Here is a 12,592-nt window from a genome sequence, read left to right on the forward strand (position 1 = left end):
CGCCTCAAAGGTAAAGAAGGAGGTACAGGAGCTTCAGGACCCATACCACCAGGTTCAATTACAGTTATGACCCTTCAAACATCAAGAAGGAGGTACAAGAGCCTCAGGACTCACACCACCAGTTTCAGGAACAGTTATTATCCTAAAACATCAGGAAGGAGGTACAGGAGCCACAGGACCCACACCACCAGATTCAGGAATAGTTATTACCTCAAGCATCAGGAAGGAGGTACAGGAGCCACAGGGCCCACACCACCAGGTTGAGGAAGAGTTATTACACCCTCAACCATTGGTAAGGAGGTATCGGAGTCTCAGGATGCACACCATCAGGTTCAGGAACAGTTATTACGCCTCAAAGATAAGGAAGGAGGTACAGGAGCCTCAGGACCCATACCACCAGGTTCAGGAACAGTTGTTACCCCTCAAACATCAGGAAGGAGGCACAGGAGCCTCAGGACTAACACTCATTGGTTCAGGAACAATTATTACCCCTGAACTATCAGAAAGGAGATACAGGAGCCTCAGGACCCACACCACCAGGTTCAGGAACAGTTATTGCCCCTCAACCCTCAGAAAGGAGATACAGGAGCCTCAGGACCCACACCACCAGGTTCATGAACAGTTATTACACCTCAAACATCGGAAAGGAGGTACAGGAGTCACAGGATTCACGCCATCAGGTTCAGGAACAGTTATTACCCCTCAGACATCAGAAAGAAGGTACAGAATCCTCAAGACTCACACCATCAGTTTCAGGAACAGTTATTACCCCTCAAACATCAGGAAGGAGGTATAGGAGCCTCAGGACTCACACCACCAGTTTGAGGAACAGTTTTTATCCTCAAACATCAGGAAGGAGGTTCAGGAGCCTCAGGACTCACACCACCAGGTTCAGAAACAGTTATTACCCCTCAAGCATCAGAAAGAAGATACAGGAACCTCAGGACTCACACCACCAGTTTCAGGAACAGTTTTTATCCTCAAACATCAGGAAGGAGGTACAGGAGCCTCAGGACTCACACCACCAGGTTCAGAAACAGTTATTACCCCTCAACCATCAGGAAAGAGGTATAGGAGCCACAGGGCCCACACCACCAGGTTGAGGAAGAGTTATTACCCCTCAACCATTGGTAAGGAGGTACAGGAGTCTCAGGATTCGCACGATCAGGTTCAGGAACAGTTATTACACCTCAAAGATAAGGAAGGAAGTACAGGAGCCTCAGGACCCATACCACCAGGTTCAAGGACAGTTATGACCACTCAACCATCAGGAAGGAGGTACAGGAGCCTCAGGACTCACACCATCAGGTTCAGGAACAGTTATTACCCCTCAAACATCAGGAAGGAGGTACAGGAGCATCAGGACCCACAGCACCAGGTACAGGGACAGTTATTACCCCTCAATCATCAGGAAGGAGGTGCAGGAGCCTAAGGACACACACCACCAGGGTCAGGGCAGTTATTACCCCTCAACCATCAGGAAGGAGGTATAGGAGCCTCAGGACCAACAGCACCAGAGTCATGAATTATTATTACCCCTCAACCATCAGGAAGGAGGTACAGGAGCCACAGAGCCCACACCACCAGGTTCAGAAACAGTCACTGCCCCTCAAATATCAGGAAGGAGGTACAGGAGCCTCAGGACTCACACCACAAGGTTCAGGAACAGTTATTACCCCTCAAACATCAGGAAGGAGGTACAGGAGCATCAGGACTCACACCACCAGTTTCAGGAACAGTTATTATCCTCAAACATCAGGATGAGGTACAGGAGTCTCAGGACTCACACCACCAGGTTCAGGAACAGTTATTACCCCTCAAACATCAGGAAGGAGGTACAGGAGCCTGAGGACTCACACCACCAGGTTCAGGAACAGTTATTATCCTCAAACATCAGGATGCAGGTATAGGAGCCTCAAGGCTCGAACTACCAGGTTCAGGAACAGTCACTACCCCTCAAATATCAGGAAGGAGGTACAGGAGCCTCAGGACTCACACCACTAGTTTGAGGAACAGTTATTACCCCTCAACCATCAGTAAGGAGGTACAGGAGCCTCAGGACTCACGCTGCCAGGTTCAGAAACAATTATTGCCCCTCAAACATCAGGAAGGATGTACAGGAGCCCCAGGAACCACACCAACAGGTTGAGGAACAGTTATTAACCCTCAACCATCAGGAAGGAGGTACAGGAGCCTCAGAACCCACACCACCACGTTCAGTTTTTACCCCTCAAAGATCAGCAAGGAGGTACAGGAGCCTCAGGACCCACACCACCAGATTCAGGAATAGTTATTACCTCAACCATCAGGAAGGAGGTACAGGAGCCAAGGGCCCACACCACCAGGTTGAGGAAGATTTATTACCCCTCAACCATTGGTAAGGAGGTACCGGAGTCTCAGGATTCACACCATCAGGTTCAGCAACAGTTATTACGCCTCAAAGGTAAAGAAGGAGGTACAGGAGCTTCAGGACCCATACCACCAGGTTCAATTACAGTTATGACCCTTCAAACATCAAGAAGGAGGTACAAGAGCCTCAGGACTCACACCACCAGTTTCAGGAACAGTTATTATCCTAAAACATCAGGAAGGAGGTACAGGAGCCACAGGACCCACACCACCAGATTCAGGAATAGTTATTACCTCAAGCATCAGGAAGGAGGTACAGGAGCCACAGGGCCCACACCACCAGGTTGAGGAAGAGTTATTACACCCTCAACCATTGGTAAGGAGGTATCGGAGTCTCAGGATGCACACCATCAGGTTCAGGAACAGTTATTACGCCTCAAAGATAAGGAAGGAGGTACAGGAGCCTCAGGACCCATACCACCAGGTTCAGGAACAGTTGTTACCCCTCAAACATCAGGAAGGAGGCACAGGAGCCTCAGGACTAACACTCATTGGTTCAGGAACAATTATTACCCCTGAACTATCAGAAAGGAGATACAGGAGCCTCAGGACCCACACCACCAGTTTCAGGAACAGTTATTACCCGTCAAACATCAGGAAGGAGGTACAGGAACATCAGGACTCAGACCACTAGGTTTAGGAACAGCTATTACCCCTCAATTATTGGGAAGGAGGTACAGGAGCCTCAGGACCAACACCACCAGATTCAGGAATAATTATTACCCTTCAACCATCAGGAAGGAGGTACAGGAGCCACAGGGCCCACACCACCAGGTTCAAGGACAGTTATGACAACTCAACCATCAGGAAGGAGGCACAGGAGCATCAGGACTAACACTCATTGGTTCAGGAACAATTATTACCCCTGAACTATCAGAAAGGAGATACAGGAGCCTCAGGACCCACACCACCAGGTTCAGGAACAGTTATTGCCCCTCAACCCTCAGAAAGGAGATACAGGAGCCTCAGGACCCACACCACCAGGTTCATGAACAGTTATTACACCTCAAACATCGGAAAGGAGGTACAGGAGTCACAGGATTCACGCCATCAGGTTCAGGAACAGTTATTACCCCTCAGACATCAGAAAGAAGGTACAGAATCCTCAAGACTCACACCATCAGTTTCAGGAACAGTTATTACCCCTCAAACATCAGGAAGGAGGTATAGGAGCCTCAGGACTCACACCACCAGTTTGAGGAACAGTTTTTATCCTCAAACATCAGGAAGGAGGTTCAGGAGCCTCAGGACTCACACCACCAGGTTCAGAAACAGTTATTACCCCTCAAGCATCAGAAAGGAGATACAGGAACCTCAGGACTCACACCACCAGTTTCAGGAACAGTTTTTATCCTCAAACATCAGGAAGGAGGTACAGGAGCCTCAGGACTCACACCACCAGGTTCAGAAACAGTTATTACCCCTCAACCATCAGGAAAGAGGTATAGGAGCCACAGGGCCCACACCACCAGGTTGAGGAAGAGTTATTACCCCTCAACCATTGGTAAGGAGGTACAGGAGTCTCAGGATTCGCACGATCAGGTTCAGGAACAGTTATTACACCTCAAAGATAAGGAAGGAAGTACAGGAGCCTCAGGACCCATACCACCAGGTTCAAGGACAGTTATGACCACTCAACCATCAGGAAGGAGGTACAGGAGCCTCAGGACTCACACCATCAGGTTCAGGAACAGTTATTACCCCTCAAACATCAGGAAGGAGGTACAGGAGCATCAGGACCCACAGCACCAGGTACAGGGACAGTTATTACCCCTCAATCATCAGGAAGGAGGTGCAGGAGCCTAAGGACACACACCACCAGGGTCAGGGCAGTTATTACCCCTCAACCATCAGGAAGGAGGTATAGGAGCCTCAGGACCAACAGCACCAGAGTCATGAATTATTATTACCCCTCAACCATCAGGAAGGAGGTACAGGAGCCACAGAGCCCACACCACCAGGTTCAGAAACAGTCACTGCCCCTCAAATATCAGGAAGGAGGTACAGGAGCCTCAGGACTCACACCACAAGGTTCAGGAACAGTTATTACCCCTCAAACATCAGGAAGGAGGTACAGGAGCATCAGGACTCACACCACCAGTTTCAGGAACAGTTATTATCCTCAAACATCAGGATGAGGTACAGGAGTCTCAGGACTCACACCACCAGGTTCAGGAACAGTTATTACCCCTCAAACATCAGGAAGGAGGTACAGGAGCCTGAGGACTCACACCACCAGGTTCAGGAACAGTTATTATCCTCAAACATCAGGATGCAGGTATAGGAGCCTCAAGGCTCGAACTACCAGGTTCAGGAACAGTCACTACCCCTCAAATATCAGGAAGGAGGTACAGGAGCCTCAGGACTCACACCACTAGTTTGAGGAACAGTTATTACCCCTCAACCATCAGTAAGGAGGTACAGGAGCCTCAGGACTCACGCTGCCAGGTTCAGAAACAATTATTGCCCCTCAAACATCAGGAAGGATGTACAGGAGCCCCAGGAACCACACCAACAGGTTGAGGAACAGTTATTAACCCTCAACCATCAGGAAGGAGGTACAGGAGCCTCAGAACCCACACCACCACGTTCAGTTTTTACCCCTCAAAGATCAGCAAGGAGGTACAGGAGCCTCAGGACCCACACCACCAGATTCAGGAATAGTTATTACCTCAACCATCAGGAAGGAGGTACAGGAGCCAAGGGCCCACACCACCAGGTTGAGGAAGATTTATTACCCCTCAACCATTGGTAAGGAGGTACCGGAGTCTCAGGATTCACACCATCAGGTTCAGCAACAGTTATTACGCCTCAAAGGTAAAGAAGGAGGTACAGGAGCTTCAGGACCCATACCACCAGGTTCAATTACAGTTATGACCCTTCAAACATCAAGAAGGAGGTACAAGAGCCTCAGGACTCACACCACCAGTTTCAGGAACAGTTATTATCCTAAAACATCAGGAAGGAGGTACAGGAGCCACAGGACCCACACCACCAGATTCAGGAATAGTTATTACCTCAAGCATCAGGAAGGAGGTACAGGAGCCACAGGGCCCACACCACCAGGTTGAGGAAGAGTTATTACACCCTCAACCATTGGTAAGGAGGTATCGGAGTCTCAGGATGCACACCATCAGGTTCAGGAACAGTTATTACGCCTCAAAGATAAGGAAGGAGGTACAGGAGCCTCAGGACCCATACCACCAGGTTCAGGAACAGTTGTTACCCCTCAAACATCAGGAAGGAGGCACAGGAGCCTCAGGACTAACACTCATTGGTTCAGGAACAATTATTACCCCTGAACTATCAGAAAGGAGATACAGGAGCCTCAGGACCCACACCACCAGTTTCAGGAACAGTTATTACCCGTCAAACATCAGGAAGGAGGTACAGGAACATCAGGACTCAGACCACTAGGTTTAGGAACAGCTATTACCCCTCAATTATTGGGAAGGAGGTACAGGAGCCTCAGGACCAACACCACCAGATTCAGGAATAATTATTACCCTTCAACCATCAGGAAGGAGGTACAGGAGCCTCAGGACCCATACCACCAGGTTCAGGGACAGTTATGACAACTCAACCATCAGGAAGGAGGCACAGGAGCCTCAGGACTAACACTCATTGGTTCAGGAACAATTATTACCCCTGAACTATCAGAAAGGAGATACAGGAGCCTCAGGACCCACACCACCAGGTTCAGGAACAGTTATTGCCCCTCAACCCTCAGAAAGGAGATACAGGAGCCTCAGGACCCACACCACCAGGTTCATGAACAGTTATTACACCTCAAACATCGGAAAGGAGGTACAGGAGTCACAGGATTCACGCCATCAGGTTCAGGAACAGTTATTACCCCTCAGACATCAGAAAGAAGGTACAGAATCCTCAAGACTCACACCATCAGTTTCAGGAACAGTTATTACCCCTCAAACATCAGGAAGGAGGTATAGGAGCCTCAGGACTCACACCACCAGTTTGAGGAACAGTTTTTATCCTCAAACATCAGGAAGGAGGTTCAGGAGCCTCAGGACTCACACCACCAGGTTCAGAAACAGTTATTACCCCTCAAGCATCAGAAAGGAGATACAGGAACCTCAGGACTCACACCACCAGTTTCAGGAACAGTTTTTATCCTCAAACATCAGGAAGGAGGTACAGGAGCCTCAGGACTCACACCACCAGGTTCAGAAACAGTTATTACCCCTCAACCATCAGGAAAGAGGTATAGGAGCCACAGGGCCCACACCACCAGGTTGAGGAAGAGTTATTACCCCTCAACCATTGGTAAGGAGGTACAGGAGTCTCAGGATTCGCACGATCAGGTTCAGGAACAGTTATTACACCTCAAAGATAAGGAAGGAAGTACAGGAGCCTCAGGACCCATACCACCAGGTTCAAGGACAGTTATGACCACTCAACCATCAGGAAGGAGGTACAGGAGCCTCAGGACTCACACCATCAGGTTCAGGAACAGTTATTACCCCTCAAACATCAGGAAGGAGGTACAGGAGCATCAGGACCCACAGCACCAGGTACAGGGACAGTTATTACCCCTCAATCATCAGGAAGGAGGTGCAGGAGCCTAAGGACACACACCACCAGGGTCAGGGCAGTTATTACCCCTCAACCATCAGGAAGGAGGTATAGGAGCCTCAGGACCAACAGCACCAGAGTCATGAATTATTATTACCCCTCAACCATCAGGAAGGAGGTACAGGAGCCACAGAGCCCACACCACCAGGTTCAGAAACAGTCACTGCCCCTCAAATATCAGGAAGGAGGTACAGGAGCCTCAGGACTCACACCACAAGGTTCAGGAACAGTTATTACCCCTCAACCATCAGGAAGGAGGTACAGGAGCAACAGGACACACACCACCAGTTTCAGGAACAGTTATTATCCTCAAACATCAGGATGAGGTACAGGAGTCTCAGGACTCACACCACCAGGTTCAGGAACAGTTATTACCCCTCAAACATCAGGAAGGAGGTACAGGAGCCTGAGGACTCACACCACCAGGTTCAGGAACAGTTATTATCCTCAAACATCAGGATGCAGGTATAGGAGCCTCAAGGCTCGAACTACCAGGTTCAGGAACAGTCACTACCCCTCAAATATCAGGAAGGAGGTACAGGAGCCTCAGGACTCACACCACTAGTTTGAGGAACAGTTATTACCCCTCAACCATCAGTAAGGAGGTACAGGAGCCTCAGGACTCACGCTGCCAGGTTCAGAAACAATTATTGCCCCTCAAACATCAGGAAGGATGTACAGGAGCCCCAGGAACCACACCAACAGGTTGAGGAACAGTTATTAAACCTCAACCATCAGGAAGGAGGTACAGGAGCCTCAGAACCCACACCACCACGTTCAGTTTTTACCCCTCAAAGATCAGCAAGGAGGTACAGGAGCCTCAGGACCCACACCACCAGATTCAGGAATAGTTATTACCTCAACCATCAGGAAGGAGGTACAGGAGCCAAGGGCCCACACCACCAGGTTGAGGAAGATTTATTACCCCTCAACCATTGGTAAGGAGGTACCGGAGTCTCAGGATTCACACCATCAGGTTCAGCAACAGTTATTACGCCTCAAAGGTAAAGAAGGAGGTACAGGAGCTTCAGGACCCATACCACCAGGTTCAATTACAGTTATGACCCTTCAAACATCAAGAAGGAGGTACAAGAGCCTCAGGACTCACACCACCAGTTTCAGGAACAGTTATTATCCTAAAACATCAGGAAGGAGGTACAGGAGCCACAGGACCCACACCACCAGATTCAGGAATAGTTATTACCTCAAGCATCAGGAAGGAGGTACAGGAGCCACAGGGCCCACACCACCAGGTTGAGGAAGAGTTATTACACCCTCAACCATTGGTAAGGAGGTATCGGAGTCTCAGGATGCACACCATCAGGTTCAGGAACAGTTATTACGCCTCAAAGATAAGGAAGGAGGTACAGGAGCCTCAGGACCCATACCACCAGGTTCAGGAACAGTTGTTACCCCTCAAACATCAGGAAGGAGGCACAGGAGCCTCAGGACTAACACTCATTGGTTCAGGAACAATTATTACCCCTGAACTATCAGAAAGGAGATACAGGAGCCTCAGGACCCACACCACCAGTTTCAGGAACAGTTATTACCCGTCAAACATCAGGAAGGAGGTACAGGAACATCAGGACTCAGACCACTAGGTTTAGGAACAGCTATTACCCCTCAATTATTGGGAAGGAGGTACAGGAGCCTCAGGACCAACACCACCAGATTCAGGAATAATTATTACCCTTCAACCATCAGGAAGGAGGTACAGGAGCCACAGGGCCCACACCACCAGGTTCAAGGACAGTTATGACAACTCAACCATCAGGAAGGAGGCACAGGAGCATCAGGACTAACACTCATTGGTTCAGGAACAATTATTACCCCTGAACTATCAGAAAGGAGATACAGGAGCCTCAGGACCCACACCACCAGGTTCAGGAACAGTTATTGCCCCTCAACCCTCAGAAAGGAGATACAGGAGCCTCAGGACCCACACCACCAGGTTCATGAACAGTTATTACACCTCAAACATCGGAAAGGAGGTACAGGAGTCACAGGATTCACGCCATCAGGTTCAGGAACAGTTATTACCCCTCAGACATCAGAAAGAAGGTACAGAATCCTCAAGACTCACACCATCAGTTTCAGGAACAGTTATTACCCCTCAAACATCAGGAAGGAGGTATAGGAGCCTCAGGACTCACACCACCAGTTTGAGGAACAGTTTTTATCCTCAAACATCAGGAAGGAGGTTCAGGAGCCTCAGGACTCACACCACCAGGTTCAGAAACAGTTATTACCCCTCAAGCATCAGAAAGGAGATACAGGAACCTCAGGACTCACACCACCAGTTTCAGGAACAGTTTTTATCCTCAAACATCAGGAAGGAGGTACAGGAGCCTCAGGACTCACACCACCAGGTTCAGAAACAGTTATTACCCCTCAACCATCAGGAAAGAGGTATAGGAGCCACAGGGCCCACACCACCAGGTTGAGGAAGAGTTATTACCCCTCAACCATTGGTAAGGAGGTACAGGAGTCTCAGGATTCGCACGATCAGGTTCAGGAACAGTTATTACACCTCAAAGATAAGGAAGGAAGTACAGGAGCCTCAGGACCCATACCACCAGGTTCAAGGACAGTTATGACCACTCAACCATCAGGAAGGAGGTACAGGAGCCTCAGGACTCACACCATCAGGTTCAGGAACAGTTATTACCCCTCAAACATCAGGAAGGAGGTACAGGAGCATCAGGACCCACAGCACCAGGTACAGGGACAGTTATTACCCCTCAATCATCAGGAAGGAGGTGCAGGAGCCTAAGGACACACACCACCAGGGTCAGGGCAGTTATTACCCCTCAACCATCAGGAAGGAGGTATAGGAGCCTCAGGACCAACAGCACCAGAGTCATGAATTATTATTACCCCTCAACCATCAGGAAGGAGGTACAGGAGCCACAGAGCCCACACCACCAGGTTCAGAAACAGTCACTGCCCCTCAAATATCAGGAAGGAGGTACAGGAGCCTCAGGACTCACACCACAAGGTTCAGGAACAGTTATTACCCCTCAAACATCAGGAAGGAGGTACAGGAGCATCAGGACTCACACCACCAGTTTCAGGAACAGTTATTATCCTCAAACATCAGGATGAGGTACAGGAGTCTCAGGACTCACACCACCAGGTTCAGGAACAGTTATTACCCCTCAAACATCAGGAAGGAGGTACAGGAGCCTGAGGACTCACACCACCAGGTTCAGGAACAGTTATTATCCTCAAACATCAGGATGCAGGTATAGGAGCCTCAAGGCTCGAACTACCAGGTTCAGGAACAGTCACTACCCCTCAAATATCAGGAAGGAGGTACAGGAGCCTCAGGACTCACACCACTAGTTTGAGGAACAGTTATTACCCCTCAACCATCAGTAAGGAGGTACAGGAGCCTCAGGACTCACGCTGCCAGGTTCAGAAACAATTATTGCCCCTCAAACATCAGGAAGGATGTACAGGAGCCCCAGGAACCACACCAACAGGTTGAGGAACAGTTATTAACCCTCAACCATCAGGAAGGAGGTACAGGAGCCTCAGAACCCACACCACCACGTTCAGTTTTTACCCCTCAAAGATCAGCAAGGAGGTACAGGAGCCTCAGGACCCACACCACCAGATTCAGGAATAGTTATTACCTCAACCATCAGGAAGGAGGTACAGGAGCCAAGGGCCCACACCACCAGGTTGAGGAAGATTTATTACCCCTCAACCATTGGTAAGGAGGTACCGGAGTCTCAGGATTCACACCATCAGGTTCAGCAACAGTTATTACGCCTCAAAGGTAAAGAAGGAGGTACAGGAGCTTCAGGACCCATACCACCAGGTTCAATTACAGTTATGACCCTTCAAACATCAAGAAGGAGGTACAAGAGCCTCAGGACTCACACCACCAGTTTCAGGAACAGTTATTATCCTAAAACATCAGGAAGGAGGTACAGGAGCCACAGGACCCACACCACCAGATTCAGGAATAGTTATTACCTCAAGCATCAGGAAGGAGGTACAGGAGCCACAGGGCCCACACCACCAGGTTGAGGAAGAGTTATTACACCCTCAACCATTGGTAAGGAGGTATCGGAGTCTCAGGATGCACACCATCAGGTTCAGGAACAGTTATTACGCCTCAAAGATAAGGAAGGAGGTACAGGAGCCTCAGGACCCATACCACCAGGTTCAGGAACAGTTGTTACCCCTCAAACATCAGGAAGGAGGCACAGGAGCCTCAGGACTAACACTCATTGGTTCAGGAACAATTATTACCCCTGAACTATCAGAAAGGAGATACAGGAGCCTCAGGACCCACACCACCAGTTTCAGGAACAGTTATTACCCGTCAAACATCAGGAAGGAGGTACAGGAACATCAGGACTCAGACCACTAGGTTTAGGAACAGCTATTACCCCTCAATTATTGGGAAGGAGGTACAGGAGCCTCAGGACCAACACCACCAGATTCAGGAATAATTATTACCCTTCAACCATCAGGAAGGAGGTACAGGAGCCACAGGGCCCACACCACCAGGTTCAAGGACAGTTATGACAACTCAACCATCAGGAAGGAGGCACAGGAGCATCAGGACCCACAGCACCAGGTTCAGAAACAGTCACTACCCCTCAAATATCAGGAAGGAGGTACAGGAGCCTCAGGACTCACACCGCCAGGTTCAGTTATTACCCCTCAAAGATCAGCAAGGAGGTACAGGAGCCTCAGGACCCACACCACCAGATTCAGTTATAGTTATTACCTGAACCATCAGGAAGGAGGTACAGGAGCCACAGGGCCCACACCACCAGGTTGAGGAAGAATTATTGCCCCTCAACCATTGGTAAGGAGGTACAGGAGCCTCAGGATTCACACCACCAGGTTCAGGAACAGTTATTACCCCTCAAAGATAAGGAAGGAGGTACAGGAGCCTCAGGACCCATACCACCTGGTTCAAGGACAGTTATGACCCTTCAGCCATCAGAAAGGATGTACAGGAGCCTCAGGACCCACACCAACAGGTTCAGGTACAGTTATTACCCCTCAAACATCAGGAAGGAGGTACAGGAGCCTCAGGACTCACACCACCAGGTTCAGGGACAGTTATTACCCCTCAAACATCAGGAAGGAGGTACAGGAGCCTCAGGACTCACACCACCAGGTTCAGGGACGACAGTTATTATCCCTCAACATTCAGGAAGGAGGTACAGGAGCCTCAGGATTCACACAGTCTGGTTCAGGAACAGTTATTATCCTCAACATCAGGAAGGAGGTACAGGAGCCTCAGGAACCACACCACCAGGTTCAGAAACAGTTATTAGCCCTCAACCATCAGGAAGGAGGTATAGGAGTCTCAGGATTCACACCACCAAGTTCATGAACAGTTCGTACCCCTCAAACATAGAAAGGAGGTACAGGAGTCTCAGGATTCACACCTTCAGGTTCAGGAACAGTTATTACCCCTCAACCATCAGAAAGGAGATACAGGAGCCTCAGCACCCACACCACCAGGTTCATGAACAGTTATTACCCCTCAAACATCAGAAAGGAGGTACAGACACCTCAAGACTCACACCATCAGGTTCAGGAACAGTTATCA

The 12,592-nt window shown here is 49.4% G+C and overlaps 2 pseudogenes; both read left to right on the forward strand.

Annotated features, from left to right (window-relative positions):
* The first annotated feature begins 3,901 nt into the window (after positions 1 to 3,901).
* Positions 3,902 to 6,608, forward strand: LOC134339967 (uncharacterized; annotated as a pseudogene).
* A 76-nt stretch (positions 6,609 to 6,684) lies between these two features.
* Positions 6,685 to 9,391, forward strand: LOC134339968 (uncharacterized; annotated as a pseudogene).
* The last annotated feature ends 3,201 nt before the right edge of the window (positions 9,392 to 12,592 follow it).

This window comes from Mobula hypostoma, chromosome 31 (assembly GCF_963921235.1).
Source record: "Mobula hypostoma chromosome 31, sMobHyp1.1, whole genome shotgun sequence".
Taxonomy (NCBI): Eukaryota; Metazoa; Chordata; class Chondrichthyes; order Myliobatiformes; family Myliobatidae; genus Mobula; species Mobula hypostoma.